At 35.8% G+C, this 25,635-nt stretch overlaps 1 protein-coding gene and 1 long non-coding RNA gene across 4 annotated transcripts in view; one reads left to right on the top strand and one right to left on the bottom strand.

Annotated features, from left to right (window-relative positions):
* LOC107733128 (uncharacterized) overlaps window positions 1–23,545 on the bottom strand; it is an 82,026-nt gene extending 58,481 nt beyond the window's left edge. For 2 of the 3 annotated variants that reach the window (XR_001638946.1, XR_001638945.1), the window contains exons 1-2: window positions 23,374–23,536; window positions 21,443–21,650 (exon numbers count right to left, since the gene is read on the bottom strand). This is a non-coding gene — a long non-coding RNA (uncharacterized LOC107733128). Of the gene's footprint in view, window positions 1–13,553; window positions 14,231–14,350; window positions 14,427–21,442; window positions 21,651–23,373 lie in introns of those variants that run through there. The other variant, XR_001638944.1, reaches the window with a different exon arrangement.
* A 32-nt stretch (window positions 23,546–23,577) lies between these two features.
* The window catches only part of LOC107733124 (protein GREB1-like), a 28,695-nt gene continuing 26,637 nt past the window's right edge, over window positions 23,578–25,635 (top strand). The window contains exon 1 of the mRNA XM_016544624.1: window positions 23,578–23,717. The gene's annotated coding sequence lies outside the window, so the exon portion shown is untranslated. The remainder of the gene's footprint in view (window positions 23,718–25,635) is intronic.

Raw genomic sequence — 25,635 nt, 5'->3', positions numbered from 1 at the left:
GGTTCGCTCATGTTAACAACTGCCCAGGACTGGTGTTAGCATGAATGCCTTCTTGTAGTAAACTAAGGGGGAGGATTACAAAAAAAAAAGACATCATATTTAGAATGTTTCAGATTCTAAATAATATTTGTTAGTGATTACATTACACAGAAAGGCATGAATACCTACTACCACAGCACACAAGACATCCAATGCAGCAAGTCAGGATGATGCATATTCCCTCTGAAAGAGTATTAATAAGGGTCTAAGTAGGCTTGACCCCAGAGTCCACTCATATGGTATCTACCCCATGCTGAATGAAGTCAGAAAGGGAGGGACGGCGCCTGCCAGCCTGATAACATGGGGGTGTTGGGCAGGGTGAGCAGGGCGAAGGGCTCAAGGGCTAAAGCAGGCCAGCAGCCTGGTGGATCGCACTAGCCTGGGGAAACAGGGTGGCACGGCCGAGGTGCTGTCCAGCGGGAGATGACAGGAGCGGACAGGATGTCACCGGCAGAGCGCCTGCCTTCATCCCCGCGCTCCTCCTCAGTCTGGCAGCTGGCCCCGCTCAGACACAATGTGAAGAGACAAGCCAGAGATGTTCTCTTTTTCTAAATGTCACATGAACTCGCGCAACACAAATCGGATGGAGAAAATCATGGCCTCTGAGTCCTTGTGTCACATTTTATGAGTTCAAGCATTCACAGATGTCTCCGTTTTCTGTGGTTTGGGGCCTGGCGACTCCTTTTTCACATCTACGCTACAGTCTCTACAGGTACAATCTTGCCCGCAAGTGCTTTTCAAGGTTTCCTCCACAGTGGGAGTAGATGATAGCTTAAACTGTTTGTAAAACTGAGTGTTCATGTAAGTTAAAGATGAAGGTGAACTGAGCTAAGTGGACAGGCAGGTCTCAAGCACCATTGCAGAATCCAAGACAGCTTTATTCTAATAAAATTAACCAAAATGTACAAAAACCACAATATACTGAGGTAAAAAAAAATATATATTAAATAAATAAAGAGTAGCCTCATGTTCATTTGGGAATCCACATTACACTAGAAACTAAAGCTGCACTCACACTGCCTAACCACTAACATGACAACGTCTGCTGGTTTATACTCTCTCATAAAGCATGGGACATTTTCTCAGGATCCCTAAGGCTTTCCCTGCCAGTGGCATGAGGTTACACATTTTAATGGAAATGTTTTCCTTGGGTACCACTCTATCCTCATTTCTATTGCAAAGAAATTTGTCTTTGCATCCCAGCGCGTATAAAGTAGTCAATCACTGAGGTAAGGAATGATTAATTTATGGCTCCTTCCTGCCTTCCCCATATAGCTTCCAGGGGAGCTATATGAGACTTTCTGGCAGGACGTACCACTGACCTGGATCTGTTACTCGCTAAAAGTGCTCAACAGGTCTAAGGAAAACTGTAATATATTGCATATATATATATATATATATATATATATACACACACACTACCGGTCAAAAGTTTGGGATCAGAACGATTTTTAATGTTTTTTTAAGTGTTACCACAACGATACATTTAGTTATTATTTTAACAATAATAATACTTTTTTAACAATAATGATAATAATATTTTAAACATCATAATTCATATTATCATTATTTTGTATGTTGATTTTTTCCCCCCTAATGAATAAGCTGAACTATATTTACAGGCTTACAATAAACACATCATGGACAAATCTCATGTACCTCAAGTACTAATAAAAATAGTTTAAAATGTTACTATTGCAGAGTGTCAAACAACAAACAACAAATATAACAACATATCGAGGGGTGAGAACCAGAAAGGCGTAAGTGACATTTCACCAACTTTACAGGAGAGCCAAAACAAACATTTTACCATAGTTTGATCTGACTTTGTGTACTGATTTCAATTGTTCATAATAAAAATTTGTACACTCATGGATGACAGTACTTTTGCCAGTAGAAAGAGCTCATTAAGAGTTTTCATTTGATATATACTGTATATCTCCATTTCACCAAAAATGTCACTTACGACCTTCTGGTTCTCACCCCTCGATATATAAGATCTGCACCTCCAGATGAAAAAAAAAATGCACTGTTTGTAATTTTTGGTTTAATGGGAATTTGTGAGGTAACAAGCTGATGAATTTACCTAAAATCTGCCAAAGGGCGATTTGTCACATCAATACAAGGCTTGTGAATAAAAATGTACTTTTTATATACTCTGGTACTGTATATGCTGTAAAAAAAAATCTAACGAATACTGCTGGTAGAACATTTCTACATGAACGAATACCAAATTTTGCATTTAGATTTATTTCATATTCTTCAGCTTTCACAGACTTTTGAACCAGTTTGAAATTCTTTAAAGGGGTCATATGATGCGATTTCAAGTTTTCCTTTCTCTTTGGAGTGTTACAAGCTCTTGGTGCATAAAGAAGATCTGTAAAGTTGCAAAGACTAAAGTTTCAAATCCAAAGAGATATTCTTTATAAAAGTTAAGAGTCAGCCACGCCTACCTAAAACGGCTCGTTCTAACACGCCCCCACATATCTACGTCAATATGTGGAAATATTAGCATAATGCCCCCCAAATGTGCACGCAAAGAAGTGATTATGGTAAGGGGCGTTACATTTCCGACGAGTGCTTGCTGTGTTCGGCCAATCACAATGCACTGGTTCAGCTGGCCAATCAGAGCAGACTGTGCTTGTCAAAGGAGGGGGCTTTGTTGAAAACGACGTGTTTGAGAGAGGCGGGGCATAGAGGACCTACAATAATGTACAGTATTTGAAAAATAATGTGTTTTTTGAACATTAAAGCATGTCAACATATTCTGTTAAACCAAATACACAAAATAATGATCTTTAAAATAGCATCATATGACCCCTTTAAAGAAGTGCACAAATAACAGACTTCTCTCCGGTATTAATATTTATAATTTCTATGTATCTCTATAACATGCCAAAATGGTAATATTGGTATGTCTAATCTCAGATCTTCACCTTCTTGACTGTATCTAAAACAACCAAAATCATACATCGTCATTTTGACAAAATTATCTTTTGATGATATGCAATTCATTATTATAAAATATTTAGAATTATTTATGCCCTAAAAGTTTTTAAAAATAGGGCTGCAAAAACGCAGATGTAAGACAATCAGCTCATATACAGTTTTTTCCACCTCATGTTGACGATTAACATTTCCTGAAGGTTGAGTACTTCTTTTCACTGGCCATTTGCTGAAGAAAAACTAAAATGACTTAAGACATTCAGATCCTATTAATTACTGTATATTTGCCACAATGTTTAAATACATCAAGCGCACACTGAAACTACAGATCAGCAATTTACACAAGAATGTGACTGGATTTGTGTCTGATAGTGTGTGATATGAGATTACGGGGGTATTTGCGAGCATTGTTAGAGCCGTGTGTTCTTTTGAGACTGCAGTTTGAGTGACAGTGTAAAGGACTGTTCATTAAAACATTGTGATCGTTCTGGTGGCTATAACTCCCAGCACTTCATCTTTACCTGAAGCCTTCAAGGACACAGCAGTGACACAGACGCTCCAGCTACAAGTTACATGGCTTTAGGCCAGATATCTGCTGTGTTCGGTTTCTGTTTGTGTAGATTCAATTTGACGTCTCACTCCATTTTTCTCTCGTTTTCTGTCTCTCTCTCTGCTCTTTGCACTCTGCTATATTTTAAAGTTTCGACTTGTGAAAAAGTAGCCACAGAAAAAGAGTATTTTTACCTTGATGGCTTTTAATGAGGAAACTTTTTTGTTTACATGCATGGTTTATGTGTACAAAGTTTCTTCACTTCACTTGTTTTATTTATAAACATAATATTAATAAAATATTAAATAAAATATGAATTTTTAAAAAATGCTATTATATGAACACATGCATAAATACAATTATTCATTTAAATAATAATTCAGCTGCTTTAAACACATGTAGCCATCCTGTAGTACAGCTGTATTTGTCATTATATATCTATTTTTACAGATATTATTATATACTATTATTTATATATTTGTTCCCTTTTTTCTTAATTTAACTACAGTTCCAGTCTAATAATCTGAATGGCCATAAGGCGTTCAGCAGTGTGCCTCTCAGACTGTCAAATTCACTGACCGGAACTAACTGTTGTATAACTACAACACAAAAACGCAGATTTGCTGAATATATTATTAGTTCATTACAATACAGTTTACTTACGATACGATACGATATACTTTATTGTCCCCTTAGGGGAAATTTTTCTTGGGATTAGTGTCTTGCTTAAAGCTGCAGTCCATAACTTTTGGCGCTCTAGCAGTTAATAAACAGAACTGCGTGCGTCTTGCGGAAGAACATTGTAGCCGGAGCTACTTCTCTCTGTTTATGTCTATGACGAATCACGCAGGTACTGGGCTACTCCGCAGCGGTACCTACCCGAACCAGTCTAAATAGTCCGAATATAAACACTTATTATAGGTGTACCGTAGTGATTCAGGACAAGCCAAAAACATGGTTTGGAAAATGGATTCATGGTGTACTCGCTTATTATATAAATGTAGTAAATGTTGAACACAAAAAAGTTACGGACTGCAGCTTTAAATCCACTTCATTTTGGATAAAATCATCTACTTTCACTCGATTTATGCTTGTATTTCTTTCAACATTATTTTTCTCTCTCTTCAACAACAGCCCAAACTGAAACTGGCTCTATACTCCACACAAGGGCAGCTGAAAGTCAGCGAGTGTGTGCTGGAGTCGGGTGTCACATGAAGTCTACATTGTGGCAGCTACGTGCAGCGGCCTGTGGCTCTGGCTGGAAGAACAGGCAAAAATAGATTGAACATGCCGGTGCTGTGCTTGTTCCATTGCTTTGTGTTTGTTACTTTTTTCCCGCAGTGTTAGACCGAGCTGGGACAAAAGGAGACGCAGACTGCAAAAAGGTGCGATTTTGACAGATGAATCGGGCTGGCCGAAGGGGAGCCCAAACAAGAGACTAAATCAGGACAGAGGGAAATGCAGAAGAGTGGGTTTTAGACTCTCTTTATACCTGAACTCATCAGGGAGTCTGTGTGAGCGATTATAGGAGGATCTTTTTTATGGTTGCTATCAGGGGTGCCTTTTGAAATAAACTGAAATGTAATATTTCAGACTTGTTGAGCTTTGTGTCTTCATTGTGCCCGCGCCGGGAGTGAACGACACAGAACCCTGCTTGTGTGAGGAGGCGATTTTCTCAGCTTCTTCAGAAGAGAGGGAAAGACGGTTTAAGGCAAGTAAACTTCAGAATTCCACCGTTATCAAATTGTTATTATTTTTTTACTAAGAGTTAAAGAATGTTTGTTGTTTTTGTAGATGTTGAAAGCCAGAGGCAGAAGAGAGGGAAAGATGGTTTAAGGCAAGTAAACTTCAGAATTCCATGTTATAAATTTTTTTTTTTTTTACTAAGAGTTAAAGAATGTTTGTTGTTTTTGTAGATGTTGAAAGCCAGATACATAGGAGAGCATCATTCTTTTGAGATTGATGTGAGTTATTTTTAGAAAACGTTTCCATTGTCTCCTGCCTGTTTACTTCACATTTTGATGCAACAACAGTATGATTACGTGTTAATATTTTATTTAAACCATTGATGTCTGTGTTTTTCATTGCAGAACTCAAACCAACTTTGGAGTTAACGACACAGAACCCTGCTTGTGTGAGGAAGCGATTTTCTCAGCTTCTTCAGAAGAGAGGGAAAGATGGTTTAAAGGGGTCATATGATGTTGCTAAAAATAACATTATTTTGTGTATTTTTTGGTGTAATGAATGTGTTTATGCGGTTTAAGGTTAAAAAAAAACATTATTTTCCACATACTGTGTTTTATAAAGAATATCTCTTTGGGTTTCTTTCTTTAGGTCTTTGCAACTTTACAGATCTTCTTTATGCACCAAGAGCTTGTAAGACTCCAAAGAGAAAGGAAAATTTGAAATCGCATCATATGACCCCTTTAAGGCAAGTAAACTTCAGAATTCCATGTTATCAATTTTTTTTTTTACTAAAAGTTAAAGAATGTTTGTTGTTTTTGTAGATGTTGAAAGCCGAAGGCAGAAGAGAGGGAAAGATGGTTTAAGGCAAGTAAACTTCTTGGAGAGTCATCATTCTTGGTCTTCCTTTCTTAAAGGAATAGTTCACACAAAAAAATTATTTACTTGCCCTCATGTCATTCCAAACCTATAAGACTTTCGTCTATCTTTAGAACACAAATGAAGATATTTAAAATTTTCTCTCATAATTTTTTGTTAATCCATTGAAAGTCTAGTTAATGTTGTGGTTTATTTACTGTCATGCCAGAATAGTTTGTAAAGAACTTAACTATTAACTAATTGTACAACTATTGTATAATAGTGTTTTTGTATAATATTTTTATACAATATATAACATTTACCAAAAAAGTCAAATTTGATCTTAAAAGTTATGTTCAACAAATGTTCAATGCTTCATTTATAAACTCTGTAGCTGTTAATGCCATACACTAACAAATGCTGGGTTATTTCAACCCAACTTTGGGTCAAATTTGGACTAACCCAACTTTTGGGTTAAAAAATGTAATGTAAAAATTAGTCCATTAGTGCACTGGGTTGCCAAAATAACCCAAATTGGGTTGTTTTTAACCCAGCAGTTTTTAGAGTGTACAGAAGTATGAATGATTGATAAGCAATCAGGTAGCAAGTTTTCTTAAATGCATATTAGTCAGAGCACCTTTTGAAGTGCTAAAGAGAGTTCAAATCATGTCCTAATTACCGCCCAGCTATGGAAAGTAGAGCGCTCTGATTTGAATTTGCCCTGCTTCTGAAATAGCTCCCTATGTCCAATTCAACATTTCACCAAAGCTGATGTACTGTTTGTAATATTTAAAAGCCCAAATCACGTGGAGCTTGAGAGTGGAATGAAATGTAGAAAAAAAATAAATACAAATAAAATAATGATAAAAGTGGAAACACAAGAAAGAATGTAAGAAACTATACACACTTTTACTATTTTTATATTTTGACTACACTCAGAAATAAAGGTACAACAGCTGTCACTGGGGAAGTACCTTTTCAAAAGGTACACTTTTGTACCCATTAGGTTCTAATATGTACACTTTAAGGTACCAAAATGATTTTTGAGAGTGTAGGTTAATTTCACGTAAAAGCATAACTTATTTCTGCTTGCTTTTGCCTCATGGCCTATCTGCTCTGTTTCATAATTGCAATGGGAAGAGGTCCACAATATAGCATAAGACAATATCATTCAGCTGTTCAAGCAACAAGAAAATGAACCTCAAGCCTCACTGGTTTCAAAGCATGGGGGATCTGTACTTTGACTTTTTATTAGTAGCAGCAGAAATAAAAATGACATTATTCTATAAATGACTTTTTTTGACTCTGCAACTTTTAAAAGATGTTGGTTTATTAAACCACTGCAATTAAGTTGCTCAAAACTCCCCCCTCATGCCATTAACTGCAATATCTAATTAAAACTAAAAAAGGGAGTCATCTTTGATTGATAGGATCTCTTTTTACTATTTTGCATTTTAATGTTCATTAATAAACTTTTATTGTTTGGCTAATTATAATACCCCCTTTAGATAATGAGTTTTTGCCTTTTGTTGTAAAGTGCACTCAGCTACATATGGAGAGGCTGAAGCTGATGAAGCAAAGCTTTACTTCTCATATAAAATATTAAAAATAAACAATTGTTTTTGGGTTTATGGTTGTTTAATTAGCATGAAAAAACCAGAGCCTTCCTTTGAAACTGATATAACTCAAATTTCACTTTTCATTTGGCTTTTTTTAGTGTATTAACTTTTTCTAATGCTTCATTCAGCCCAAAGGACAAAGAGAGCTATTCAAAGCCATTATTAACTCACCAGTCAACAACTATTAGCAGTCATCACTCTGAGTACACTATGCATAGTTAGAGTAAATCATGCATAATATTGTCTATGAACAAATACGATAAATATTGGGCTTAATTCACAAATAATCGTGTTTGTACACACAAGAGAACATATCACAAACAAATACTTCTCGCATCTAATTCACAACTCATATATACACGCATGAATTTGTTCTTAGCCTTGTTCTAATATTTGGAGTATTCTAAATGAGCGACCGTGTGAGCATAAAAAAAACACCCAAAAGATTTCTATACAACCTATCCTTAACAAGTCTTTCACTATGTCACTATATAGCACCATATGATGCTCTCTTAAGACGTGCTCTCACCTGAACACAAGGATGTGAGGGATAGATTTACAGTCTTTACAATGGCTGTACATTTTCACAACTCACTTTCAAAATTATTTTATGGCATTTTTGCCTTTTTATTTGTGCCTATTTTAATTTTTTTGCCTTTTTTTCCCGAAAACACGTTTCTTTAACTGAATAATCGGTATGTTGTTAAACAACAGATCACACTGAACTTCTATCCCTCACAGTCTCATTTTCATCACTGTCAAAAATTAAATATGGCGCAACCCTGACTATAGTCTCAGCTTCAGACATCACGCCCAAGGACCGTTGGCTGAACGTCTGATGCATATGGTACACAAAATGGCAAACATTTCAGGAATTTTTGAAGTTGTTATCTGGTTGAATTCTACAGGATTTCCGGGAGACATCTGCATCAGGTTCTTTCACCTGTAAATAAAGCCATTGTGATGCCAAACACCCTCATGGAAGAAGAAAGCCATCATGCTTACAACTGTGACAATGAGCGCTTATCAGAATCAACAAAACTCTAGATTTTCAAAAGTATGTGAAGTTCACAGCACCACTGTTGCAGTAAAGTTGCACAATGTTCTTGAATGAATAATTTATTAGATGCATGCTGGCCTATTATCATAGGGACATCAACTTTACATTTTCACGCCCCTAAACATGATGCCAAAAAACACAACTGTGACTGGTTGCTTTACATGTCGGTCAGGTGGCCTCTTTGGCGGTCCTTGGCCAACAAATGCTGCTAGGGAGTCCAGACCTTCAGCTGCCAGTTTGACTGAGGTCTACTAGTGAATCATGATTTGTTTGTGAAAACATTCAACTGCATATTCCATACATAAATTGGTGAATGAGACCCACTGTTCTGTCAGAAGCAGTGAAAAGAGGACTAAATTCGGTAAAAGCCAGACAACAACTTACCTAGCCTTTGCAACTTTCCTTCCGACATAAGAAATATTTTGCAAGTATTAAACTACTTGCATCATTTTATAAAATAAGAGAAGGGAAGAGAACAAGAGAGCGGAGGGCCCAGTGGAAGAGTAGATTGATCAGGGCTTGTAATGGGGTAGTGATAACCTTGTGTAATGATATGTTGCTGTGCTTGTGATTCCTGTGCTGGCCGTGGCCGCCGTGCATGATGGATCACAATGGCGAGCTGATAGTGCCATTACTCAGTGACACGCACACCTGCCTGACACCCATCCCCTCTGGACACAGCAGCCCCCCACAACCCGGTCTGCTGAGACACTCCACTGGAAATTCTGCAGTCCAGCAAATCTCGCAAAGTTCCCAGCTACCTCCCTGTGCCTCTTTTGTAGGACGTTTCCATTTTACTTTCTCTTTACCTAATGTTTCCTTTAGTTACAAGTGCTCTGTTTCTGTCTATTGAGAGTTTGGGTATTTGACCTTTGGATTTTCAAAGTAAACTTTAAAGTGTTTCTCTTACAGCATATAAGTATTAAAAAAATTAGATTCTAAACAAAAGTAATCATATTTGATTATTCAGTGACTTAATAAGCTTTTTCTTGTTGTGAATTACAGTACAGTAACATGAGTAGCACTAGAATAGAAAACACTCCCATGTGACCCTGGTGTCTCCAGAGACTGTCACTATCTTCCTGAATTCTCTGATTGAATTTTTCACCATCGTATTTCAAACATCCAAAACTGCAAAAAAATAAAAATCACCACTTGCTACCACGGAAACCAAGCCCTACGGCAGATTCATGTCCAAATGACATGCTGCTCAAAACTGCACCATAATCCACACACGCTAATGCTAAAACTGATTTTGTGGTAATGTTTTTTGCATTACACTGCCTTGCTCACATAACATTAAAATTATATATATTTACATTTAGATTACATTTGTCACCATCTATTGGTCAAGTTCATCTTTAGAAACACAGTTTAAATTAATAATTTAATAACACTGTTAAATGTAATCTTTAGTAAATCTCAAAAATGGATATTCTTTTTTCATAAATTAAATTCACATCTAGATAACATTAGCCCTCATCTATCAAGTTCATGTTTAAAAACACAAATTAATTAGTTATCTCAAAAACTAATACCCATTTTTTATACAGTAAATTAACCACTGTATTTTTTTCATAATGTAAATGAAACTCACATTGACATTTAAAACAATTCATTTAGATTGACTTTTTTTATTATTATTATTTATTTATTTATCAACCATAACATCATTGTCTTACTGAGGCTAGAATTTTGACGAGAATTTTTAAAATTTTGTTATTATCCATAATATCTAAATAATTTAAAAATGACCTCACAGCAAAATTGACAGCCAGGTTTCTCTGTGGTCTGTAGTTCAGAGGACCCTCATGACAGAACCGCAGCGATGGGCCTTTTACTGTCATGCCATGCACCCCACTAGAGCTCCAGTGTCAGGCTAGCAAACATGTCAACCCTCCTGATAACTGCACCCTACTAGCCACCCAAACCGCAGCGGCCCCTAGCCTATCAATCACGGCGGGCCGGCACAGAGAACCTGCCTCCCCTGCCACTGGATGATGGAGGAGGGGGAACTGGAGCTCCATGCATATCAGCCGCTGCATTTGTAGCCCTCCAGGAGAAGAGCAGGTGAAGGGCTGAGAGAAAGAGTGAGGGTGCACATGGGAGTGATAAAACACTTCCCTCTGCTCCATCCTTTCATGCAGATGTTTCCGTAATTGTTTTGTCTGTCTATTCATGTCAGAGATCACATCACTTGAAAATATTGTCTTTCTTCGGAGAATGTCGGGTTTACAGAATTATTTTATTCAAATGAATTTTGAGACATTTTATGGCCAACTATAAGAAAGCAACATATACCACTTATAAAACACTTTATATGTGATATACATCACATTTGCCAATTTGTAAATCTTAAATATTTTATTACATCAGCTTCAGAGATGAGATCTATACACACCTTGCTACTGAAAACGGTGACCAATTTTGCCATGGTACTGTAGGCACTGTAGTACAGTAAATCTACACTATTTCACTTTATTACCTTTTACCACTTACTTATCACTTACAAAAGGTCATATTGTGTAAAAACATTGTAGGAGCAACCTTTACATATCTACCTAATTTATAATCAAATTAATCCTTTAATTGTTTAATTGGTCATTTTTAACACAAATTGTGTTACATTAAAAATATATACATCATAAACTCTTGGATCACTTTTTACATTTTTTTTTTACCCAATTTTACCCATATTTTTTTTCTTTGTACCCAATAGGTCCAAACTAGCAAATTACTGTATATTCACACATTTTGCTATTTTCCCTTTGACTTTCAAACACGCCTCTTAAGAAAATAGGAAATTGACTCCAACATTTTATTTAGATGTAGGTTATGTGTATTTAATTAGATTTGTGCTCACACATTTCATAAACTAAACATTAATCTAAATAAAATGGAGTCCATTGAATTGTACTAATTTGTTATATGTGTATTTCAAGTGAAATACTCTCTTATCAATTCCTGCATACTTTGAAGGTAACTGTAATAAAAACCATTGACAATATAATTTAACAGCCGGATTCTCCACCAAAATAGCTTCACTTAACTAGACGTCTTATTTCTAAATAAATGTCAAAATATTGTGCACATCCCTCTTGCTTTCTCTCTGGCAGTGTTAAGCTCGCAGCAAGCCAGACGAAAGGAGGATTACACTTTATTGAGGGAAAGCTGGGAAAATTACTCAGCGGAAAAGAAAACTGCTGGCATGTCATCAAAAACTCATCCAGAAGAATTACCATATGACTCTTTACCACTGACTGCCAAGAGAGGAAAAAAAGGCTTGACTGTAAAACCGTAGGAGTGTTTTGCATGTCTAAAGGCACACGCTACAACTGCCAGTGTTAGGAAGGTTACCTTGGAAATGTAATAGGTTACAGATTACAAGTTACCCCATTTAAAATTTTATAAGTAGTGTAACTATTTCAATTACTTTATTAAAGTAATGTAACGGATTACATTATTTTTTATTACATTTATAAATGTCTAATTAATGTTTTCAACTGTTAATCATTTTCAAACATTTAAACCAGGCCGGGTTAACCTTACAGTATACTCAACACTGATTACTGTCAGACTTTCAAAATCCTCAAAATTCAACTTGAATTAAGATTATAAAGATTTAATTTTAAAGCACAGCCACCACAAAGTCAGACTTTAGCACCTCTTTTTACTTTGAGATCGTTCTGAGGTTAAATACAGATTTCATACATAAATCATAACAAGATATAGTTTAATAGCTATGATACTGTTTTTAAATCAAATCTTTGCAAAGCAAATATGTCAGGAAACACTGGCATCTAACAATGCCTTGGAAAAAAAAGTTAATCTTAAAAAATAAAACTATCGAATAAAGTTATCGAATAAGCATGTGTCCTAAACTCCTTAAACAATGGTGTCTCATATTTTAGTCACTGTAATTTAATGACACTTTTTTCAGTAACTGTAACAGATTACAGTTACATTTATTTTGTAATTAAATTACATAACTCGGTTACATGTAACTAGTTACTCCCCAACACTGACAACTGCGCAGCTACATCAATCACTTGAATAAGCATGCATTAGTATGCTTGTTTTAATCTTGGATGTCTCCGTGTTATTTCCAGCACCTATTGTGAAAATGTCAAGTGGTGAAATTGAACCGGGTTGCAGATATCTGTGGCTGTCACAAATATGTCTTAACAGGTTCTGACTGTTTAAAGAGATTCCAGTGAGAGCCGTTTACCATTTTGCCTACTGACTGCTCAAATTATAACTGTCAGTTTAACTAAAATATTATTTGACTTACTTGGATGACTTTGAAAGTGCATGTCAGGGTTGACGTTGCTCTTAATATCAAAACGATATCTATTTAAGCTTTTATAATGGGAAAGGTGATAAAAGGAAGTGACAATTGTCAAGGTACCTGTAAATGCAATTCTCAAAGACTAGAAATGCACTTTGATGTGAAGACTGTCGGCACAATTTTGGTGTTAAGACTATTAGCTTGTCTCAGTAGTTTTGAATGTGCTTTCTGTTTATGAGTAGTGTAACATTAGTGAATATTTTTGAAACAGATGTCTGTTGATTGGCTTTGTTGCGGAAACTAACATATGACTGCAGAGAAATTCAAAAAGAGAGAATAGCATGACACAAATTGAAGTTTAGTGGCTAATTAGCTTTAAATGGGCCACTTAATTGGTCTCAAATGCAATGAGAAAAACATCCATATTTCACTTTGTCTTCATTAACGCACTGGAAAGTGTTCATTTGATTTATAATAATGAAGTTAAATAGCAGATATTTATTTCTTGGCCTAAAACATTTTACTGAAGCATTTAACAAGATAAACTGAGGAAACAAACATGTAAATATTGAAATGAAATGTTGCCATGTTGAGCACACGGCTCACTGATGAGACTCTACATTCTCATTAAGCCATTAAAACCCTCACAGAATGCGCAGCTTTTTAGCCTGTCGTATGTCTTTTACCATATAAAGGTTCTGGAACTTGATGCTAGACCAAAAAATGCAATTATATGAACCCGACAAAAAAAATTGGTCATAATAAGAGATCCAGTGGTATATGTTCAAGAGGAAAGAGTTTGAGTCACGGAACAGCATTGAGCTGTGGAAGGATCACAGACCAGCCCTCTTGAAGATGGCACCTGGGGGATTCTGGCCATATGTTTAAGCTTCGTCTTGTCCTACAAAGTTAGTGCGCCCTTCATCATGCTTCGTCAAAGAGGAGCTTGGCTGTGACATAGAGAATATGGGCTAGTGGCGAGAGACGAGGTATCAGTGAGGTATCACTTCTGGCTGCTTTTAAACGGGGCCGACCGCTGCACTGATTATGGCATAATTAAAGCAGTAAAGCCGGGAGATTATCCACCTGGTTATGGGCTCAAGTCTCTTCACTAATAGGGCAAATGAGCAGCTCTAGCTTGCAGGTTCGGGCCAGCCGCACGGCCGATTAATGCAGTTTATTGGGATCTGTTAAAAGCATTAAGTGAAGACAAGAGCAGTAATTCGTCATGTTTAAAGGCAGGGAAATTAAATCATAGCAGAGGGAAATGAGCATAGATGAAGCAAAAATGCTCTTTTAGAGGTTACCTGTTTGCAAGCTGTGTACTTTCACGCACTGCACACCTCCCCTCCACGAGTCTCCTGGTGGACCACTTTCATTCTCCTTTAAGTGGGTAAATTGGAAATAATTGCCTCAACCGTAAACAGAATTTGATTAAAGGACAAAAGATACCAGTGAGAGCATATGCGAGGGAATTAAATTGGATTTGCGTAACTGCTAAGTGTGGCAGGAGCCGCAAACCCACTTTCAGCACTGCTGGAATCCATGTCCATGGGAAAGTTTTTAAGCTGGATTTTAACTCAATTCATTTTTTTTTTAATTATGTTATTTATTTTGTTATTACTTTTACAACATTTAAAATATTCTATATATCATCACCCACATTTAACATTCTAAAATGTGTCTTTACGTTCTTTTTTTACCTGTGCACTACAGGTGCTTTTTAACATGATAATAATTTCATAATAATAATGTCCACAATGTTCTCCTTGTTTCTAAGCATTCTAGTAACTCAATTAAGCACCAGCAACAATTCTAATCTTCAATCAAATGTCATTACTGCCTCACTAAATGAGCAAAAAGTTCTCCAAGAATATCTTTTTCCCTTTCTTCTGAAGGTAGACAGTTACCAGGCAGCTAAAATTTTGGAAATCCACGAAACTACGATGGAAACCATTTACAAGCTTTTCATTTGCATAAACATGCAGACTTGTCAAAAAAAATGCTCGACTTCAACCACAAACATTCTGAAAACAATGCTACATTTTTGATGTGAAGACATTTTTTAACATAATAGTAAAATTCAAAAAGACTGCCCTGTCATAACTCAAATAAACAGATATGATAAACAGGGAATTTGAAATGCATACAAATGCTACAGACAAAACATGTCATGAGAATACCTCTGTGTCAGCGTTTATAGAACTTTAGCAACCAAAACTATAACATTTTAAATTAGTTTTTTCACACACACACAGTTATAGAGGCAGTAGTTTTATACTGCAGAAAAAACAACTAGGTTTTGAAAATGTTTTGAAGAGTAGAAGGACCAAATTTAGGCACATGCAGTGTGTCATTGTGAAAGCTTGCATATTTTCACTTTAATTAATTTTCCAAGGACAAAAGACAGGAGTTTTGCAAGACTCCATAAATTATTAGTGGGACCATCCTTTTATTAAACAACAGTTTTTGCTTGTTCTGAATTGCATGGAGGTTTTTTTTTTTTTGCAAAGGCGCTTGTGAAAAAAATTTACCATTTCATGGTAGAGGGGGCCACCTGCTGGTCATATTAAACAACAGATTTTCCAAAGAGTTCTTCATTTTCATTCAAGAATACGTGTTTACTTATATTGTGTTTTATATCTAGGTGACTTATGTGCCATGCATATTAAATGCATAAGCACATAAAAAAAACAAATCATGTCAATTGTCATTCAGTGGTTCAAAACTTTGTAACTGTTAACTGATAGTCTAACTCTAATGAAGATTTAAAATACCCCTATAGACACATCTGAGCTGTTTGTTTTTGTGTATGTATATGCGCAGTAAATGCATGTGTGTTTCTCAGCATTCGTTTCTCTCCACCTACATTTGTGAACTAAAACAAAGAGGAGGTAACTTAGTGGAAAGTGATGAATAGGTTTGCTGGCGCCATCACTCGTACAATGAAGGTGCCAGGGCAGGGTGCAGAAATGTTCAAAGTCATTGTTCCCCTGGAGACGGGTCAGCGTATTGGTCAAAGCCTGATGCGACTCTACTGCTTTATCCTCATGTGCACCCAACCACCTCCACCCAGAGTAAAGCACTGAGGATTCTCACATTTATTTCCAGTAAAATCTCCCTCCTAACTGCAGCGTATGCACAAACATCTCCTTGATGTTTGCAATGTGTCCTCTGATGTTTACCTGCATAAAGAATGCCTTTGGTGTGCCTTTGTAGAAGAGATCATGTGTGTAATGTTATTCTGAATCTGGTATATCAGTAAAGCGATAAAGTATCATGACGTGGTCCCATGCACCGTGTACATTTAACATGGTTGGTCATTTAAAGACACTTGACTGGGTAAAAGCATGTAAAATAACACAAACAGCCTGGTCTTAAACCATAACACACCGGCAATAGTGAAACTGTGCTATTTTTATCTTAAAGATCTATTTATGATCCTTAAAATATACCTTTTTGGTGTAACCTAGCCAAGTTGAATTGGTCTTTGAATTGAATAAATAATGTTAATTGAGATATAACCAAATTAAGCACATTTTAATACTACATGATAAATGTTCTTACAGTCAATCATTTATTCTGTCAAAACCTATTTTCAGCTATTTTAATCAGTGGATGTATAAATCATTTGTATGATATATGCATCCATCATATATAATTTTATATAGAAAACTATAACAGCTGTATATAACAGTTAATATTTATATAATAAATAATATTTAGATATAAAAATAATTAAAATATATTTACAATATGTAAACATGTGTTGTTATCATTGTTAAAACAATTTATTGAATAATTATTTACATTAAGGATTCATATATCCATTTAAAAATGCACAATATTGTGTAAAAAGAACTGCATAATATAAATCTTCAATAAAGCAAAATGTAATTGAAACAACGTTATAATATAATATCGTCAGATTTACTAAGATTCACAGAATTTTTATACCATTTAAGTCAGTTGAGTGGTCTAGTTATCGATAACATTCAGTCGTCATACTAATCTTTATGAATTTTGTCTCACTTGAAAAGTTGAACGTGAGGAACAGAGAGCCGGAGTGAAACTGTCAAAGACACGCCAAGCGCCCTGAGAATCCCCACGCAAGGCACACCTTATTAAACACTGCCTGATAGGGTCAATAGCCCGCTCTCCCAACACCACCCTAGAACAATTTCAATTTTAATAGCTTTTACTATGTATTTCACAGGCAAGCCCCCATTGAAATTGAGCCATCAAACAGTCCCGCCGACAGATTCAAGCCCGGGAGCTTTGGCGTAATTATCCCAGCGGACGCGCGCCTGTGTAAGGTAGTTCAACCTCGTTCATCATCTCCAGCAGGCCCCGGACTCTGCCTGCTAATTTCATCCCCAGGATTAGCTTTGCTCACTTGTCTATCTTGTTATATTTCTTGAGGGTGAAATATCGCCTTCCACCTTTAATAAGGCTGAGCGGGGCCACGCACCGTTTCCGGCGCGCGGCATACGCGCGGAAAAAGGGGCAGAAGGGGAGCAAAACTTTGCCGCGCGCTCTTCTGGGGAGTGACCGGAGAGAAAGAGTGAAGGTGAAAGCGTATGCCTGCGATACCTGCAGGGCAATGCAAGCTGTTTGCTCTCCGAATAGAAAAGAAAAAGAGGTGTGTGGGAGCTCTGGGCCGTGCGCGCTGATACACCTCCAGAGAATGCTCGTGCGCGCCGAAATTAGCAGACGCTAGCGAGGCGGAGAACGAGCGTGACATCTTATTAAACTTGTGGATCAAATCCGCGTATCCTCAGATCATTTGCCATTCGTTTGTCACCTTCACCCTCCACCCCTCGCGCCCTGCGCTTAATTACAATGTATTGTGTTTAAAGGGGCAATTAAAGCCATCACACCAATGGCGTGTTGGACTTTAATTACCCATTGACAATAAGGGTGAATGCTGCTGTGTACTTGTAATATACAGTGCACCAATTTACGTTTATGTTTGCTCTTTTTTTTAAACATGAGTTACAAATAACTGGTAACTTGCATTAATGAGACAATAATAAAGGCATTATTAGAAAATATATAATGCAGATCAATAGTTAATGCACATTTAAATCTGTTAAACATCATCATGTTTATTATTACATAGCAGTGGTTTTGGGCCCACGTTGTCTAACACAATTTTATTTCTTCCAGTATTTATGTTTTTAATCTTTTTTTATAAACCGAAACTGGGAAACAAATAAAACTATTATGTAGGATTATTTTAATTTATTAATAACAATATTAATTGTATTAAAAATAATATATTCATTTGAATAATTTTAAGTCATGCATCCCCTTTGGAGGTTTTCTGAGGCCCACTATTACTTTGCATACTGTATTATTCCATTTTGTTATGGCAGTGACCACTTATTTCAATGAATCGTGTCTCTGCAGGCAAAAGTGAACTTAGTTTAACCTTAAAATAGGTGGACCGTATTATCAAATACATGCCTGACAGTCCAGGCCAAAAGCTTGAGGAAAAAACCTAGACCTAATTACATTCGGATCACAGTGACATGAAGTATTTCAAAACACTGCTAGCTATTATTCTGTTTCTGCTCACCTTGAAATATTCAAGAGCTCACATATCACTCATTCATCGGGCAGAAAAATTGAAAAGAGAGACGGCAAAATATAATTAACCTTGTTAGAGCCAGGTCAAACAACCGATTGTTATTCGTTTCATATGACAGCGCTTTGAGGCAATATTTTCCCAGGGAGACTCACGGCATACGACATAAATTGAGATAAAAATGAAAACAAGAAACCTGAATTAATACTACTGTACTGTATCAAATAAAAAGCTTCTTGGCACCTGTGAGATACCCTTAAGCAGTTTAGAGGTAAATCGCTATTGAACCAGATCCTTTTAGCTACTAGAGCTTATTGCTTCAGACTTTCATCACAGAGGCCGGCTAACATTTGATACTTCATCATCTACCCGTGGCCTCACAGGAGCCACTGAGTGCACCTGACACACACACTGCTTACAGACACAATATCTCAGTGTTAAAATCAAGTGAATTTATAACAATATTAATATTTTGATATTTAGATATAAGATTCTTTATACACAGCAATTAACAATTGTAGGATTGTAAATGTGCACTGACTTATTGTGTTGCTTTAACAAGGAATCGCAAAAGTCATGAAAATACATCATTTATAATCACAATGTACCCGATCATTAGGTTCTGTAAAATACTTTTGCTCATTTGTTGGATCAATTCATCAATGTTATTCATTTAAATTTATGACCATATTTTAAATAAATGAATGAGCAAGTACAAACTAAGTGCATGATCAGACGGTGTTATTGAACTGTCTCTCTGGTGGTCCAGACCTGATCTGGTCTTGGTGTTTCCTGCTTAATTAAGAGTCAGCTGTCACATTGTTCATTACTTCTGCAACGCTCTTGTGAGTGAATTGCCTCCGTCCATTAATATTTACAGCCTAATATCTGCAACCCTGAGAAGCCACAGCACTCAAAATGTCAGATAATTAAAAGAATAATTATGAATGGTCAGCAAGGTATGAGCCATATTTCATAGATGATTGTGTTTTTATATCCCATTTTTCATGGTTTAAATGTATTTTGTATGCAGATAAGCACAGGACACTTTTTAATTAACCGTGAGGGGCATTATGAGCAACTTTGTTGTAAAAATAATTTTTGTATTTATCATGCATATAAACCAGGTAGAATTATGGGTTAAAATAAAGCAATATTTGTATACAATATTTTATAGTATTATCATAATTTAATTATTTACTATCATAATTTATAAATAATAATGACATGCATTTTATGTTTCCTCTTTATAGTTTTACTCACTCAATTAATTTTCAGAAAAAAATGGAAATGAGTTTTGTGACGCTCTTGATGCCACATAGTAAGTGCAGGCCCATGAGATCATCATCTCATCATATATTCTTATATTACACAAATGTAATCCATCTTAAAGATGATTCCGCTAGCACCCAGTACACTCTGCTCCAGCCCCCAACCCTCCATACTATCCTATACAATGTGCCACACTTCCCCTCTCACATAAAGACGGTCATTAATTGAATCACATAATTTTCCTCCCTGCCTCCCACAAAAGGCCATTTGCAACTTCAGGTGTGGCGGGATAATGGGGGATGATATTTCTATCCAACAATTCCAGGGGCAGACTCTGATCATTTTCTCTTCTGAAGGTTAAACTTAGATAACCTGCCTTTGGCATTTAATCAGCTACTTGTTAAACACTCTTTCGGTAATAAAATAATTTACAATTTTATTGCTTCTCAAATAAGGCTCTTTTTAAATGGATTTAATGACTTTGTTAAGGCTTTGCTGAACGCATCCCTAGTTAGGCTAGTGTGTAAAAGCCTAATGGTAATGATATGCTTTACAGCTTGCAAAATCGCAATGATATTCATTAAAATGACTTTGGTAATCACTGTGCGTAAATTAGAAATACCGGTCCCATCAGCAGGCATTTAAAGGGATAGCATCCCATCAGACAGCATTCAGCACTATAAAAGTCTGCATGGTTTATAGAAAAAGAATTAGAAATATATGAGTGTTTGTGCTTTAATAAACAATCCTTATCTAATTTAGAGATATCATTAATGATAACCAGAATTTATTAATCTCGGTTAATGTTAATTTTACATTTGCCAATACACATTAAACATTTCGAGTTGTATGAATTAAAAATGCATTACGAACAAATATGAGTCAAATGCATTTATTCATTTACATGAACCTAGATTCATAAGCACTGTTAAAATGGTTGTTTACTGTTAGTTCATTATACCTAATGCTTTAACGGATGCTATTTTTTAAACATCCTAGCATATATTTAACATTAGCTTACAATCATAATTAATGCATTACTTGATAACTAGCATTTATTAATCTTGGTTAATGTTATTTTACATATACAAATACATTTATAACATTTCAAGTAGTATAAAATTAATCAATTATGAACAAAAAAAGTAACAATATTAATTTACATTAGCCTACATTTATAAATGCTATAAAAATTGTTTTTCATTTTCAGTTCCTGATACCTAATGCATTAACTAATTTGACATGTACTGGTATATTTTTAACATTTATATTCGTATAAATTAAAATTAATGTATTATAAACAAATATAAATTAACCATATTTATTCATTTACATTTAGGACTTTATTTACTTGAACCTTATTATAAAGTCTTGCGCGTTTAGAGAGATGGCAACATTTAGCCATTTTGGGGTCTGTCCTGAGTCTGTCCTGTAAATGCTTGCTTTACCATGTTGATGTTGCTCTCGAGACCACCAAATACATATGCAAAACATAAAAGGTCCAAAGTATTATATGAAAAAAAAAATCAGCTTTCACCTTCCAACATTTCCTTCTGAAGACTTGATTGTCTGTCCTTCAGAGTCCAGATATGGTCATGCTTCCTGTCCACTGACACTCATATAAATGGCCTTATTATCTCCCATTGGGGTGGGGGAGCCTGGTGTGGTCTGGTCCAATGAATCACCAACAAGCTCTCCTTTTTTGGCCGGGCTCCAGCTCTTGTTTTCTCATTAGGTTCCAGTGCCTGTTAATGACAAAGTAACAATAACTCACCTGGATTAAAAGCCTAAATCTGCAGTTGAGTGGCAGCGTGACCAGCTAATGAGGTGCATTTGGGTAAATTGTTGACAGTGCTCTTCACAGAGAAGGAGGGGCTATCTTTAATTTACCAAAGCTATGACAACAGTGGAAAGAGCAAAGTCAAGCAGATGAAGATGAATACACCGGTTGGGTCCCCGGGAACTTCTGCATTAGTGCATGACAACCTAAAATGCTCTTGTCACCAATGAGCATCACATTCGCCTGTGGGCACTTAGTGGGGGAATAAGAAGCCGTCAGGATGACAGATTGCCAAAGACGGGGACTTCTGGGGAAAAAATGAGAAATGAACATTTGGTGGCGGCGACACACGATGGCTGTCAGTTATATGATATGCTCATGTCAATTTAATAATTCTGTCACCGCACTGCAGTGGACAAGAGGGAACGTATGAGAGAAGTCATTAACTTCATATAGGCCTCCATATTCTGTGAACGGTTACGTTAGAGCAATTCTTTGTAGATTTCAAAAACAACTAGTTTAGGCCTAGGTTTGCATGTTTCACATGTCAGTGTTTAGGGCAGAAATGCAGCCCATGGTTTTACTACAGTATTTCCACAGGGATGTGATGTGCCTGAAGATTACTTGACTTCCTGCTTAATTGGTCAGAATCTAATAATCTGCAGACAAGCAGCATATCTCAATTTCTTTTAAATAAAGCGGTGCCATTCTATACAACAATGAACTTAAAATTACATTTTAGTAGCCTATAATTCATTTTTTTTTATAGGTTTTGTTGTTGTTGTTGTTTCACATACTGATGTGCATTTCATTGCATGTATATATTAGCATGTGATTATTAAACAAGCAATATCACAACAAGCAATATCAACTAGATTAATAAAATTACGACAACACATGATTATTCTTTCATGTATATCTGTCAATTATTTTTTTTAACTCTTTAGTCTCAGTTATACAATGGGAGCTAAGTAGTGAAAAAAAAAAAAAAAAAAAGAAAACATTGGCCAATCCCCCAAACACAAATTGTGTTGTAACTGAATATTTCTTTATACTTATTATTAACATCAATTTATGCTGCATAAAAACTAAATGCTGTAAAAACTATACTTGCGTCATGTTACTTCATGCCTTAATTAATTTGAATAAACAACTATATTGTAAAGTGATAATATAGTATCAGTTATTGAAAGGGACCTGTGTTTGGAAAAGAAAAGAAAAGAAAAGAAAAGAAAAGAAAAGAAAAGAAAAGAAAAGAAAAGAAAAGAAAAGAAAAGAAAAGAAAAGAAAAGAAAAGAAAAGGAGAAAAAAACTATACACAAATTGTGTTGTAACTGTCTTTGTCCACCAGATGGCCATAAAGAGTTGATGGGTGCACTGTTTGTATACGTGCTCGTATTACAATCCATTGTCACATCAATATTTCTATAAATTACATATTCATACACTGTTTACGTGGTTTACGAAAAACTCTGGGACCACTATGTAAAGTAAAAAAAAAAAAATTTTTTTAAAGTAAATGTTAAGCAAGTTTACTAAAAAAGTCCAAAACAGCACAACACAACTCACAGTATGATTGTCACTGATTTTGTTTTTATTTGGGCCATGGTTTTACTACAGAAACCATACTGATAAAACGCATTTGTGAACTGCGTATTTTTTAATTATGATAAAAAGCAGCAACTTACCTGGCGTTTCAAACACACCTGACCGTTTCCATAAACTCTCGAGGCCTTTCCAAAGCGCCGCTCAAGCGGTGAAGTTGGGCGATACCATCTCTGCAGTGAGATAAAGGGTGACATCAACTCAGAAGAGGCTAATGGGGCGATACCATCACACGAGGAGAGAGGGGTGTCCTATTCGCTGTAACAAATCATCACACACGGCTCGCGGCATCTCCACAGCAGGGCTGATTGACTGATCGTGCTCAGCGTAGGCGGCTGAATCGCGCATCTCGGAGAAATGTACATGAACAGCCCGATTCCAGTCAGCTCCCCCTTGAATATCTGAGTGCTTTCCTAGCGAATTAAAGGTAAGTTCGTGCTTGCATTTAGTGTTTCGCTTATTGCATGACCTGATCTGTAGTATGTTAAATAGAAACATATAGGAAAGACTGTTGTTGCCATCCTACTGATTCCAGCACCCTATGAAAATAATCGCTAAATACACTTTTTTGAGTATGACTGTAAAAGTAATCCCTGTAACACAACTTTCAAACTTATAACTAATGCAACTTTTTGATTAAGAAATGAAATAAAGTCAACATCTCATTCATTTAAATTATTACCTATGAAATGCAAAGAGAAAACAACTACATTATTTTACCACCTATGGTGTAATTATTAGGCAGCGTAAATGTTTTGAACAGTTAATATCCATACTGTCATTGATCTGCAGTAGAGTATTTTATTATATGTTTTATTCTGTTCATCAGGACAATATATTGCATGCTGACAGTGCTGACCTGTTGCACACTAGTTTCATTCCCAGTAGAGTTTCACACTGTCCATAATGTGAGTTTATGTCTGACAGCAGGGCTCCTTCTAACTTAAAAAAAAAAAAATTATATAATGAAAACATTAATGATAATCTACATACAATATTTTGTATTGCATTATTTTCAGTGTCTAATACAATTAAAAATAACTGCTGAAGGAATTGGGTATTTCTTCCTATACTTATCCCATTTAGAAGAAGTATGCTCCGTTCATATTGTGAAAGAGTATGAATGTTTTGTTGGGCTTCCCTCCATTTCAAACTGTAGACAAAACAAACATTTTATCTCTTCTCTTCTCTCAAGGACAAACATGGCTGCTCGCTGCAATGAGTTTCCTAAAAATATGGCTGTAAAAGCATTACCATTTGCTTTACAATTCAATATTCAACATATATTAAAAAAAAGTATTGTGCACTTCAAAAAACATTTAGACACTAGAACAATTTTTTACAGCAATACTGAGAATTTTGCCTCATGTCATTGTGTGCATTCGCAAATAAATTAACTAAAATCCAAGCGGCCAAAGGGCTTCAGTCTTAGACTACTAACAATATTTATGAGGGAAAATCAACACTTATATGCAGTAAAGTTTGAGAGCTGAAGCCGCAAATCAAGTGTTCTTACATTAGGAAAAAAGTACTATGTCACTCCCTCACATTTGTCTGATCAGTCTTACCTATTGCATTTAAATGATCTTTCAATAATTATGCAGTTGTATTGAGCTTTTTGCTTATTTATTCAAGTAGATTATATAGCATGTCTACATTAGCTAGCCTGTTTGTTTGGTAGTTTTGCTTCATTTAATATACTATTTTTAGTGTATTGTATTTTTAGTAGAAAGTTACTTTTAAAAGTAGCCTAATGCATTACAATATTGCGTTACTCCCATAGACTGTATAGGTTACTCCCTAAAAAAGTAACAAATTGCGTTACTTAGTTACTTTTTATGGAAAGTAATGTGTTGCGCTACTTTTGCATTTCTTTTTCTCATCTGGGCTGGGCTCATTTTTCTCTTTTCAGCAATAAAAAAAGGAAACACAAATGTTTTGTTTATCTAAAGTCATTTTTGCTTATTATGGTTGAATTGGATCATTGAAGGTCAGCAGCAAAGACACTAAATGAGATTAAATGCATAAAGGATATTTGTGTTATTTAACATATTTAATTATTGCAGGTTTGCATCATATTCTGAGTTGGCATTTCACTGTGAGGAGTACTGAATCGGTTTTTGTGCAAGTGTGATGAGTAAATGCATGTTCACATTAAGTCTAGAACTACAGTAACATCATGTTTACACAGCGCACACGACACCTCCGCACTTACTCCCGATTTCTCTCAATATGAGTACAGGAGAGCTCTCAGTCAATACATGGGAAAACAAAGTAACTGGCATTACTTAGGCCTATTTGAAAAAGTAACTCTTGTACAAATTCTTGTAATTTAAAAAGTAATG

Source organism: Sinocyclocheilus rhinocerous, unplaced genomic scaffold (genome assembly GCF_001515625.1).
Source record: "Sinocyclocheilus rhinocerous isolate Xijiao unplaced genomic scaffold, SAMN03320098_v1.1 scaffold8, whole genome shotgun sequence".
Lineage (NCBI taxonomy): Eukaryota > Metazoa > Chordata > Actinopteri > Cypriniformes > Cyprinidae > Sinocyclocheilus > Sinocyclocheilus rhinocerous.
The sequence above is the reverse complement of the archived record's forward strand: the minus strand, read 5'-3'. Positions and strand labels throughout refer to the sequence as shown.